Genomic DNA, 13,037 nt, shown 5'->3' on the forward strand with positions numbered 1-13,037 from the left:
CTCCAATATCACCACCATCCTTCCTACCTGGATTATTGCTTCAGCACCTAACTGGCCATTTGGTAGAAAACCCAAGAAAAAAGACCCATCGTGGTCTGACCTCCATGACCTCTCTGTCCTAAAAACCACCTCTTTCCCCCTCCATTGTTCTCTCTCCTCTCCAGCCCCGCTGCCTTCTCCCTGTTCCTGGAAAGCACCCAGCCTTGAGACATTTGCACGGGCTGTTTGATCAAGCTAAACCCCTCAGCTGCTTTAAGTCTTTGCTCAAATGTCACCTTCTCAAGGAGGCTCAGCCTGACCCCCTTATTTGAAAGGCTACCGCTACCCAGCACCCTCAATCCCCATCACGCTGCTTTCTTCCTTTTCTCCATAGCACAGACCAGCTCCTGAAATACTAATTTATGTGTTTATGACGGGTACTGTTCATTGTTTGCATCTCCACCTGCTGGGTTGCTCACGACTAAGACACTCAGGGGAACTGGGCTAAATGGGCTGCGCAAAATAACCACACAAGATACGGAAATACCTTTTTCTTTGGGGGTGCTGTGATGGTTCCTGTGAGAGAGAGCACGTGCTGACCCCTTTTATTGAGGAGAAGCTATTCAAATGAGGCAAGGGGTCAGGTTTCAAGGGGCTGAGTCCAGCTTCATGATGTCCACTGTCAGCAGGTTGACTGACACCTAGGAAGGCCACACCTAAGGGCACAGTAAGAGAAGGGGACACACACAAGGCACTTCCATGGAACATTCTATCCCAAACAGGGCAAGGGGTTATATTACAAAGGAACAGGTGAGCATCTCTCTACCCATGGGGAGGTAGGAAGGCACGTCCATGCAGGAAGACACAGTCACTCGAATCCGAATCCTAGAAGACCACCAGGGCTGTCTAGCAGCGTGGCCGTTGCAGGATGCCACATCGCTCAGCAGGGGAGTGGACTCAGTCACATGCTAGTCGGTCTCCCACATCCTCCCCACCTGCCACAAGGCCAGCCTCTCAAGAACAGGGCCCTCATCTGTTACACTCACTGGTGTATCCCATTAACCTGTTCATGGAAGGTGCTCAATATAGGCATACCTCAGATGTATTGTAGAGTTGGTTCCTGACCACTTCAATAAAGTAAATGTCACGATAAAGTGATTAATCTGAGTGTTTTTGGTTTCCCAGTGCATACATATTTATGTTTACACCAACCTCATAGTTAATTAAGTGTGCAATACCATCATGTATATAAAACAATGTACATGACTTAATTAAAAATATTTTGTTTCTAAAAATTGTTAATGATCACCTGAGCCTTTGGTGAGCCATCATCATTTTGGTGGTGGAAGGTCTTGCCATGACACTGCTCAGGGTAGTTGGTGGCTGTTGAAGGTTGGGTCACTGTAGCAAGTTCTTAAAACAAGACAACAGTGACAGGTACTGCATTGAAAGACTTTTGCTTTCACAAGGGATTTTCTGTAGCCCGCAATACTGTCTGACAGCATCTTACCTGTGGTACAATTTCTTTCAAAATTGGAGTCCATTCTCTCAAAACCTGAAGCTACTTTACCAACTAAGTTTATGGAATATTCTAGATCCCTGTTCATAGCATCTTCACTGGGATAGATTCTGCCTCAAGAAACCACTTCCCTTGCTTGTTCAGAAGAAACAGCTCCTCCCCCATCAAGGTTTATCATGAGATGCAGCAATTCAGTCACATCTCCAGTCTCCACTTCTAATTCTAGTCATCTTGCTATTTCCATCACGTCTGCAATTACTTCCTCCACTGCAGTCTTGGACCCCTCAGAGTCATCCATGAGGGTTGGGATCAAATTCTTTCGATAACTATAAATCCCTGTTAATACTGATTTTTTTTAATACTGGGAATTGAGCCCAGGACTGCTCTATCACCAAGATACACTCCCACCCCCCACCCCTGCTTTTTATTTTTTTAATTTTGAGACAGGGCCTCACTAAGTTGCTTAGGGCTTTACTAAGTCAGTTAGTCTGGCCTCCAGCTTGCGATCCTCTTGCCTCAGCCTCTCAAGTCCCTAGGATTATAGGTATGTGCCACCTCACCCAGCAATGTTGAAGATTTGACCTTCTATGAATCAAGAATGTTTCTAGTAGCATCTAGAATGGTGAATCCTTTCCAGAAGGTTTTCAATCTACTTTGCCCAGACCCATCAGAGGAATCACTATGACAGCTATAACTTTATGAAATACTTTTTTTCCTAAATCATAAGACCTGAAAGTCAAAATTACTCCTTAATCCATAGGCTGCAGAATCGATATGGCACCAACAGGCATGAAAGCCACGTTAATTTCATGGTGTACCTCCATCAGAGCCCTTGAGTGACCAGGTGCATTGACAGCTCAGTGATACTTTGAAAGGAAGCTTTTATTCTGAGCAGCAGATCCCAGCAGTGGACTTACAATACTCAGTAAACCATGTTGTAAACAGATGTGCTGTCATCCAGGCTTTGTTGTTCCATTTATAGAGCACAGGCGGAATAGATTAAGTATAATTCTTAAGGGCCCTAGCATTTTGGGGATGGTAAATGAACATTGGCTCCAACTTAAATCACCAGCTGCACTAGCCCTTAACGGGAGAATCAACCCATCCTTTGAAACTTTGGAACCAAGCACTGGCTTCTCCTCTCTAGCTATGAGAGTCCTAGATGGCATCTTCTTCCAATAGAAGGTTGTTTCGTTAGCACTAAAAATCTGTCGAAATCAGTGCAGCCAACTTTATCCCTGATCTTAGCTAGATCTTCTGGGTAACTTGCTGTATCTTCTCCATCAGCACCTGCTGCTGCTTTCCCTTGCACTTGTACGTCATGGTGACAGCTTCTTGCCTTAAACCTCAAGAACCAACCTCCACCAGCACCAAATGTGTCCTCTGCCGCTTTCTCACTTCTCTCACCCTTCCTAGAGTTGAAAGAGTTAGGACCTCGTTCTGGATTTGGCTTTGGCTTTGGCTTACAGGAATGTTAGCATGTGTGTGTCCATTTTTAGTTTCCTTCAAGAACGTTTCCTTTGCTTTCCCAACTTGGCTAACCTTTGGTGTAAGAGGCTCAGCTTTTAGCCTGTCCAGGCTTTCCACACATCTTCCTCACTAAGCTTAATCATTTCCAGCTTCTGATTTCAAGTGAAAGATGTGAAACCCTTCCTTTCACTTGAGCACTTAGACGCTTACTGTGGGGTGATTCGTTGGTCTCATTTTTATATTGCTGCGTCTTGGGGTATAGGTGGCTCAGGTGCCGGCGCCATGTGGGAGTGGGGGTGGAGTAGCTGTGAGTGGCACAGCCAGAATCCAAACCACAGTTCTGGACTAAGTTCACCGTCTTATGTGGGCAACGTTCATGGCATCCCAAAATAATTACAACAGGAACATCAAAGATCACTGCTCACAGTCATCATAGCAGATACAATAATGATGAAAAAGTTTGGAATATTTGCAAAAATTGCCAAAACGTGACAAAGACACAAAGTGAGCCCATGTGGGATTGCCATGAGCCTTCAATTTATAAAAACACAATATCTGAGAAGTGCAATAAAGTGCAATAAAATGAGGTATGCTTGTAAATATTTGTTATATAAATGAACCTCTCTGAATGCTGCGTATACATAGTCATGACAGTCAGTAGGTTCCCAAATCATACTCCCTTTTTAAAAAAGCATCACTGCCTGGTTGCTTGGCTGCTTTTCCCTATGCTGCCATGGAAACCAACAGCCCGGGGACAGGTTGCTTTTCATCAAGTCAGGCGATGTATACCGCACCCCAGGAACACAGGATGTATACCGTGAGGGCAGGAGGCACCAGCCAGTCAGCTGAAGCATCGGGGTGTAAACAGCCCTGAGCTCAGCACCCCTCTCTGCTCAGTTGGCCTTGGGATCTCCCTAGGAGCCTCGTGGGGTGAGCAGCAGAGGCCCCCAGGAGATCCGCCCCTGCCATACATTTGCCCACACAGACCACACATTCTGTTCTCAGGAGACTCTCAAGTCAAAATGTTCCCAGTGCCTCCCACACGCATCTCTTTCTCTATCCCCAATAATAGCAGGCATTTGTGGAGTACCTACTACAAATGAGACATTTCATGTACATCTTCACCAGTCCTGGTAGCACTGCAAAGTCAACTATCATTCCCCCTTTCACAGTCAAGGAAACTGAGGCTCAAGGAGACAGTAAGCATTGCAGGGGAGGTGGATTTGCATCAGGGAACCTGGGGCCGGAGAGAGGTGAACTTTCCACAGGCTGCAGAGCTCCACCGGCTCTGCTGCTCTGCTTCTCCCTGCCATTGTCTCAGCCCCTGTGCCTGGAGAAGGTGGGAGAGGGCAGGGAGTGGAGGGCAGAAATCTCCTGAAATCCTGGAGTGTGCACTTCACATGCATGCACACACGTGTGGACACGTACACAGATCCACAGTGAGCCACAGGAACATTGTAACTGGATTCAGTCTCTGACAGAGGCTGAGCTCTGAGCTCTCTCTGGAAGTCTTTAAAAAATAACAAGTAAAAGATAATCCCATCTTTCTGGAATGACGTAGGTGTGGTCGTGCCTAAAAGCAGAGATTAGCTGACCCCTAATGGACCTGTTTAGCTTTATGAGCATGATGAACCGTTACTGGACAGGCGGGCTAACTAGAGCATTACTAAATCTGTTTTTAATAATGTCACCATCCCAGGACCAAACCCTGACCCGTCGCTGCAATAAAGGTTCATCATCGCTGGAGAGAGCACTGGGTCACTCAGGGTGGAGGTGAGAAGTGGGGACTGCCTGTTTGTTCTCAAGTGTGGGGCTCCATGAGTCATAGAGTAGCTCAGGGAGGGGTGGAGAGCTTGAAGATTTATCTCAGAGGAGGTCCGCAGACTAAAGAAGAAAACAATGACAAGGAGACTACGGTCAGTGCAGCGAGGACAACAACCCAGCTTGAAAACTGTTGAACCAAGGGACACAGAGACTGTTGCTGTGGGTATGCGTGCAACATGTACACTGTGCAAATCTCAAGCACACAAAGAGAACACTCCCAACACACCTCAGATCATCAGACAACATTTGTCCTGGGTGTTATGCAAAAGTCACCAGCACCTATTACATGACTCAGATATTTAATATTAAGCTGAAAGTCCACCAAGGGCAAAACTCTTGCAGGCACTAAAGAAGCAAAAGGGCCAATGGAAAAGATTGGGAACTGGCAGCCACCTTCAGGGACCAGCAAACCAGGTAGGGAAGGGAGATGTGACCAGAGGAGACGAGAGCAAATGGAATATCAGCAAACAGCGACACCAATGGCTTCACATGAGCATTCAGGGCATTTGGTCAGCTGGCCTGGGCTTTCAGCCCCTGCTAGTGTTGACAGCCCCCATGGCCTTTTGACCCCCGAGGAATCCAGGCCCTTCTGTATCAAATAAGAAGGGTGGAGTTCATGGCACAAAAGATTGACTCCCAGGCTGAGCTATCAGCTGGGTGGGAGTCAACCCTGGGGATGCTGCTTGGTGGGGAGGTGGATTAGCTGGGTCTCAAGGCAGTGTGCTTGGGCACAGAAGAGTCACAGATGTCACAGAGTTATGGGGACATGGCCTCTTTCCTGCCCCTGCACAGAATCCGTGCTTCAGTTCCAAGGGATAAATAAGCATGGGGCACCCACATTGGTGTTCCCATGAGGGACTTGAGTAGCAGGGCCATTTGCATACCTGCACACCTGTGTATCTGTTCCCTGCAACCCTATCCCAGGGCCATGTGCATAAATACATCCCAGTCCTCCTGAGGAGGGGAAGGCCTGCAAGCCCTACATGAGCAGCTGGGGACTGGAGCTTTAGATTCCTGCCTCCATCTACCAAGAGACCAGGAAGATAAGGAGACACAGGCTGAATGTCATGGCAATAAGACACTCTGGTGCTCCAGACTCTACCATCGTCTCCCTCCCAGTCCACTTCAAGTAAAAGCCGAAGTTCTTAATCTCCCCTTGGCCCCCTTTGCTCTGGTGCTTGCTCACTCTGCTCCAGCCACATATCTTCCTGCTGTCTGTCTGTCTGTCTGTCTCTCTCTCTCTCTCTTTTTGGTAGGGGAGTGGGGTTAGGAGTGGGTATCAGGGATTGAATTCAGGGGCACTCAACCACTGAGCCACATCCCCACCCCTATTTTATATTTTCATTTAGAGACAGGGTCTCACTGAGTTGCTTAGCGCCTCACTTTTGCTGAGGCTGGCTTTGAACTCGTGATCCTCCTGTCCCTGCCTCCTGAGATGCTAGATGACAGGTGTGCACCACCACACCCAGCTTCCTGCTGCCTTTTGACAGCTCCTAGATGCTCCCACCTCTGGGCCTCTGCACTGACAGCTCCTCTGCCAGGAACATTCTTCCCTTAGCAGTCACAGGACTCAGTTTTCCATTTCATCAGCCTTTACTCCAATATTACCTGCTCATCAGAGTAACTGCTGACTCACTAAAAATGGCAGCCAACTTCTGACTACTTACTCTCCCCTGACCTTTTTTCCCCACAGTACCTCTTGCTATTAAATATCCAGCTCAGTGTATTTTACTTTTTGTATTGTCTGTTTCCCCAACCGGAATGTCAGCTCCCTAAGGATACGGATTATTGCTGTTGCTACCCCAAATACTTACCGCTGTGCCTGGAAAATGGATCCCCTGTGCACTGCTGAGTGAATGAATGAATGAGTGGACACTTGGTCCCTGTTCTCAAGGCCCTTGCTATCTGGTTGAGCAGGTCCTTTTGCTCAGAACAACTTATGAACAACACAAGCTCATTTCTCTCAGAAGATCTGAAATTTTTCTTCAGCATTTTCAGCTTTTCCTTTCATATCCCAAGCACAAAATTCCATCCAATCCTGTTCTTTTCTCCTCAAACAATCATAGTCCATGACTGGGTATCTGACAAGTTTCAGGATGAGAGTCCTCTGTGGCAATGTGGTCTTCACCCAAGGCTGCTGGGCCTGGGGACCAAGGCAGGATCCTGAAAGAAGGCAGAGCTGACTATACCAATGGTGCTGAGTGCTTGGGCGGGCGCAGGGAAGTTCTGGTGACACCCAGGCATGGGAGTGGGGAGCAGAGGTCAAGGCTGCCAAAGGGGAAGTCAGCACCATGAAGTGTGAATGGCACTGAGATGATTTTAACGGGCTCTCAGACCACATAGCACCAACCTTACTCCATGGGTGGGCAGCTCAATTCTGGAAGGGTCTTGCTGTCTGAAATTCTACCATTTGTGTCTCTGTCTGTATTCGTTAACTAAAGCTGCATAACAAATTGCCCCAAACCTTAGAGACTTAAATAGTAACCATTGATTATCCCATATCATTTATGTGGGTCAGAAATTGAGGGACTGTTTGGTCAGCTAATTCTGACTCAGAGTCCCTCTGAAGTTGTAGCTGAAAACCAGTTAATGTTGCCATCACATAAAGGCTGGACTGGGGTCGAAGGGCCCCCTTCTAAAGTGGCCCACTCACATGGCTGGCAAATTGGTGCTGGCTGTTGGGGGGCGGGGGGAGCTCTGCTTCTATCCATGCAGGCCTCTCCACAGGGCTCTGAAGTATCCTTGTGGCATGGCAGCTGGCTTCCTCCAGAGAAGGTGATCCAAGGGCCAAGGCAAGTGCCACAAGGCTCTTTTGAGCTAGCTTTGGAAGTCACCACCATCACTATATCCTAGTCATCACTCAGGCTGCCCCTGGTTCAGTGAGGAAAGGAGCTACTCAGTGGCGGCAACAGCCCTGGAGGAGGCTCACCGGGAGTTTGCTTGGAGGCTAGTTACCACATCGTGTTTCATGACATCACTTCCCCAGATTAGGGTGCAGGAGCCTCTGGGCAAGACAGCAACTACATCTTAGCAACCCACTCCACGTCTCCCCGGGAAAGACTGCAGGAGGTCCCTCCCAAGCAGATTTAATTCACACCCCCAGGCAGAAAGGAAAGTCTAAGAGAGGATAAGAAGACATGGCAATGAACCAGTGAACTAGGGCTGGGAAGGGAAGTAAGAGGAAAAGTGGAACACAGGTCTCCTCCCCTCCATGTCCAGGGCTCCCCAGTTGGTTCATTCACCTATTGAACAAACAAACGTGGTTGGATTGCTCCAGCAATGAATGTGCTAGAGTCTCAGCAGTCACCCAGACCGCCCATCCAAAATGGGGTTTACACTCTCCTGGGTGTATGGATGTAAGTTCAAGGTCTACCAGGAGCACAGAGGAGGAATGGAGTGATGTTTGCACTGGGGAAGATCAGAAGGGCTTCACGGAAGAGGTGTCACTCCATGCACCAATGAAGCAGGGCTCCCCATCCTCAGTTGGAGAAACAGATGGAGACTGAGCATCATCTCACAAACTGTCACATCAGTGTTTATCAAAGTGTTGAGCTGCTGGGGCAAAACCCAAATCTCCCGGGGACTCTTATGTTCACCTGGGCGGAACCCGAAAGGTCCCCGTGAAAGGACTTTTTTGTCCCAGATACTCACTGTGGGCCTCCTGGGAGAGGGCAAAAGCGACGTCAATCAACCAAGGGTTTCAAATCTTTTTACCGTTTGGCTTTTAAGGAAATTTATTGTTACAATTGACTCAAATATTTGAATTTCCACAAATTCCCCAGTCTCTGTCATGTCAAAACGTCATCAGGTGAGCTCCCCAAAGTCACGATTCACCTCGGTGGCAGCATGGACACCCACATGGGGCGGCACTGCGAGGCTGCCTCTCGAGCTGTTTCTATAAATACGCAAACTCATTATAAGATGTGAAACAATGGTCCCCGCTGCACAAGCTAAATCTTGCAAAGACTATGTCTCGCTGCTCTGTGAGCTGCGAACGGCTTGTCTCCAGAACTCCATTATCCTCGCAAACAGTGGGAACATGATCATCTCCCTTTTGTCAGCAAATGCTGTGCCTCTCCCAAAACATCTTAAGCATAATACTTTGCTACATAATGGTGCAAAATAGCTTCTTTAAGGAATTCAGCCTTTTCAATTCCCAGCCTGAGGATTATTTCACTCATGTCCTTTTCTGTGGCACGTGATGCTCTGCAGGCCATTTCCTATTTATTACTGTGTTGGAGCATGATTTGTAGGTATGTACACTTATGCTCATGCACACGTATGTGGATGTGGGTGCCTTGGAGGGTGAGTGTATATACGTGCAGGTGTAGTGGTTTTGCATCTGACTTCGAGAGAGAGCCCCTTGAAGATGCATATTTTCCTCATGTTTCTCAGTCCCTGCTGCTTTTATACCAGAACAAATGGCTAGTGTTGCAAACAGAAGTGACTTCTAGACCAGGGCATCTTAGTATCCATGTGTCCTTGACGTGCGGTGATTATGGACTGAATATTTATGTCCCCCCAAAATGCAAATGCTGACGGCCTGACCCCAGTATGATGAGTTATGCTTGAGGGTGAGGAGTCTATACTGGCCTCTAGAAGATTCATGAAGGCCCAGAATTCTCAGATTTTGCTTTCTACTGGGAGGCAGGGCCTTTAGCAGGTGATCGGGTTTAGGTAACGCCATGAGGGTAGGGGAATCCCATGATGGGATCATTGCCCCTATAAGAAGAGGAAGAGAAACAGAGTTCCCTCTCAACCAAGTGAGGACACATATAATCCAAGAACAGGACCCTCACCAGGAACCCAAACTGCTTACATCTTGATTTTCAACTTCGCAGCCTCCAGAACTGTGAGGAATATTTGTTATATCTTCACCCAGTCTGTTATGGCGGCCTACCCAACTAAAGCAACAGCCTTGGAAAGATGTATTCTAGTTTACGTGGTATCAAGATGCAAGAAGGCTGTGGGGTGAGTGTGTCTTGGTGTGTTAAACCATTGGGATTTCAGACTTTATCTGTCACAGCAACTGCATCGCTTCATCTGTAAAATTATGCAGGTAATACCCGGGACGCAGGGTTGTTGTTAGGATTGAATTAGGTAATAACTTAAAGATCATGTGTGATTCTCTCTCAAGTAACTCAATCAAATGAAACAAGTTCCTGAGGCATGCATTACTTGCCTGGCACTGTGCCAGGTCCCGAGCCCAGGGACCCTGACATTTTAGTTAGCAGAGCAGATGTGGAAAACGACATATAACTGCATATCCTGATAAATGCACAATTACAGAGAGTTCATGGTCAGGAAGGAGGAGCTAATTCTGGAGAATTCAAGAAAACAAACACTATGCCAGGCACTGTGGCACACGAATATTATCCCAGCAGCTCGGTTCATGAGTTCAAAACCAGTCTCAGCAACTTAGCAAAGCACTAAGCAACTCAGTGAGACTCTTTGTCTAAATAAAATACAAAAAAGGGTTGAGGTGTGGCTCAGCGGTTGAGTGCCCCTGAGTTCAATCCCTGGTACTCCCCCCTCCCCCCCCCAAAAAAAGCCAGCTTCAGAAACTTAGCAAGGCCCTAGATAACTTAATGAGATCCTGTCTCAAAATAAAAAAAAATAAAAAGGGCTGGGCATGTGACTCATTGGTGAAGCACCTCTGGTTCAATCCATGGTACCAAAACAAACAAACAAAAAATAATAAGGGGGCGGGGGGGAATGGGCAGCAGGCAGCATTTTAAGGAAGAAAGAGAGCTCTCCAAGTTAAATGAGTAAGAGGTCAGCCCCAAGTGAGGATGGATGAGAGTCTATTTCAGTCAGATTTTTCATCACTGTGACCAAAAGGCCTGACAAGAACAGGAGGAAAGGTTTATTGGGCTCACATTTTCGGAGATCTCAGTTCATAAACAGTCTACTCCATTGCTCTGGGCTTGAGGTGGGACAGAACAACAGGGCAGACGGTGTGGCAGAGGAAAGCAGTTCAGAACTTGGAAATCAGGAAGCAGAAAGATACCTGCACCAGGGACAAAATATAACCTCCAAAGTCACGCTCCCCAATGGTCAGCCTCCTCCAGCCACACCCTACCTGCCTACTGTTGCCACCCAGTTGATCCATATTGGTGTATTAACACTGATTAGGTTAAGGCTCTCATAACCCAATCACTTCACCTCTGAATGTTCTTGCATTGTCTCACATATGAGCTTTTGGGGGACAACGCTCATATCTACATAACAGGGTCTCATTTACTCTTGGTAAAGCAAACTCGAGTTTTAATTTTTTAAACCCATGCCATAATGTTTCGAATTCATTTGGAAGAGGGTGTGAGTGTTGGTGTCTGCTTGCTCATATATATGTGAGCTCCTAGGACAGGGACAAACCTGGTTATATGTCCCTCTGGGTTCCCCAAGCCTAGACCCTGTTCTACAGCTGGAGCTGCACAAACGCCTGTTGAATCAAAATGAACGTAATCCCCAGCCCATTCCCTAGATGCTGCCCTGAACAAACAGAACTGAATATCCCTCCAGCGGTGGCATCCAGGTCAGGCCCAGGGCTAAACTGAGGTTTTCCAGCCTCTGGGAGCATCTGTGCGGTCCGCAGCGACACCCCGCGGTCACTCCTGGGAACTGCACGTTCTCGGGCTGCTCCCAATCACACAGTTGTTCCTGTCTGGAGGAAACTGCCCTCTGGAGATGTTCATATTCAACCCCTCCTCTTCCCTCTGTGAGTCCCAAAGAATAACCCCTGATGCCTTAAGCCCCTGTTTACAAGGGATTATTAATAGTAAGTCACATGTGAGAGATAAAGGGCCAAAGTTAGATTGTGGTAAACCCTTCTTAGAGAGCTTTTGGTCAAGAAGTTGGCAGACAGGTGTTGGATGTCATTTTACCACTTTCTAGCTCTGTGACCCTGGGCAGTTACTTCATCTCCCTGAGCCTGTTTCTTTCTCTGTAAAATGGGGGTGACACAACTTGTAGAATTACAAGGCGGGCTGGGGTGGTGGCTCAGTGGTAGAGCGCTTGCCTAACATGTGAGGCACTGGGTTTGATCCCCAGCACCACATAAAAACAAATAAATAAAATAAAGGTATTGTGTCTCTTTACAACTATAAATATTTTTAAAGTTGCTACAAGGATCAAAATAACCCATATAAATTAAGCTAGATCAGCACAAGGCACTTGGGCTTCTGTTGCTCCATTCAAGTCTCGCTTAAGATGGCAAGGTGGGCATTGATATTACTTCCATTGAATGGACAAGAACAAGGTCAAGAGAGTTTAAACTACTTGTCCAGGGACTTTCAGCCAGGGAATGACAGAACTGGAAGGCAAACCTTCTCTTTGTTGTTGTTGTTGTTGTAGATGGACAGAATGCCTTTTTAAAATTTGTTTATTTTTATGTGGTGCTGAGAATGGAACCCAGTGCCTCAAGCATGCTAGGCAAGCGCTCTGCCACCAAGCCCCAGTCCCAGCCCCAAATCTTCTCATTCTTGTTAGCATTCCAGGAAGCCCCCTGAAAAAAGAGATGCTGAGGGCAACATTGTTGAAGAAAAGTTGCCAAGTTCAGAAGAGGCGAGATAAAGGAGAAGCGGAACTTGAAACCAGCATAGCAAATTGCTTGCTTCCGTTGTGTGTGTGAGACTCTCTCTGGAAAAAATGCTCTTTTCCAAAAGCTGGTTCCGAGAAGCGCTGTCAGGAGACTGGGGTTCTGGCCCCAAGAAGTTATTGTGAGGACGTCCCCTCTTGGAAGTTCAGCTTCCTCCTTGGCAAAATGAGCGGAGGGCAGTCAAGACACCTGCTCAATGGGGGTGGGGGGGCCTTTCAGCCCCACATTCTGTCATTCCACAGTCTGTGCCTTTCTGACACCCTGCAGATGTTCATGGGCGGTGGGGGAGGGGTGTCACTATTTGCCCCCAAGGACTTCTGGGTGGGAGGTAGAAAGAACCCAGAACTCTGCCCTGGGGTGGGGCGGGAGTGACAGATGGAAAGAATAACTCTTTATTCGATCACATGAACAGGAGATTAACATTAATCCCCAGTTGGGACTGAGTAACTCTGCCCACAAAGGCCTGCACGGTGGGGCCAGAGCGCTTCAGGCGCAGACAGTGCGGGTCCGGGAGCCAGGCCGCTGATTTACGGGCAAGATTAAAAGAAATCAAGGAATGGGGGCTGGAAGACCCACCCTGGGCAGAGCAGAGGAGAGGGGACTGCTCCAGAATGCCCTAAATTCAGAAAGAGATTGCACCCCCATTCC

The sequence above is a fragment of the Marmota flaviventris genome, chromosome 15 (assembly GCF_047511675.1).
Source record: "Marmota flaviventris isolate mMarFla1 chromosome 15, mMarFla1.hap1, whole genome shotgun sequence".
Lineage (NCBI taxonomy): Eukaryota > Metazoa > Chordata > Mammalia > Rodentia > Sciuridae > Marmota > Marmota flaviventris.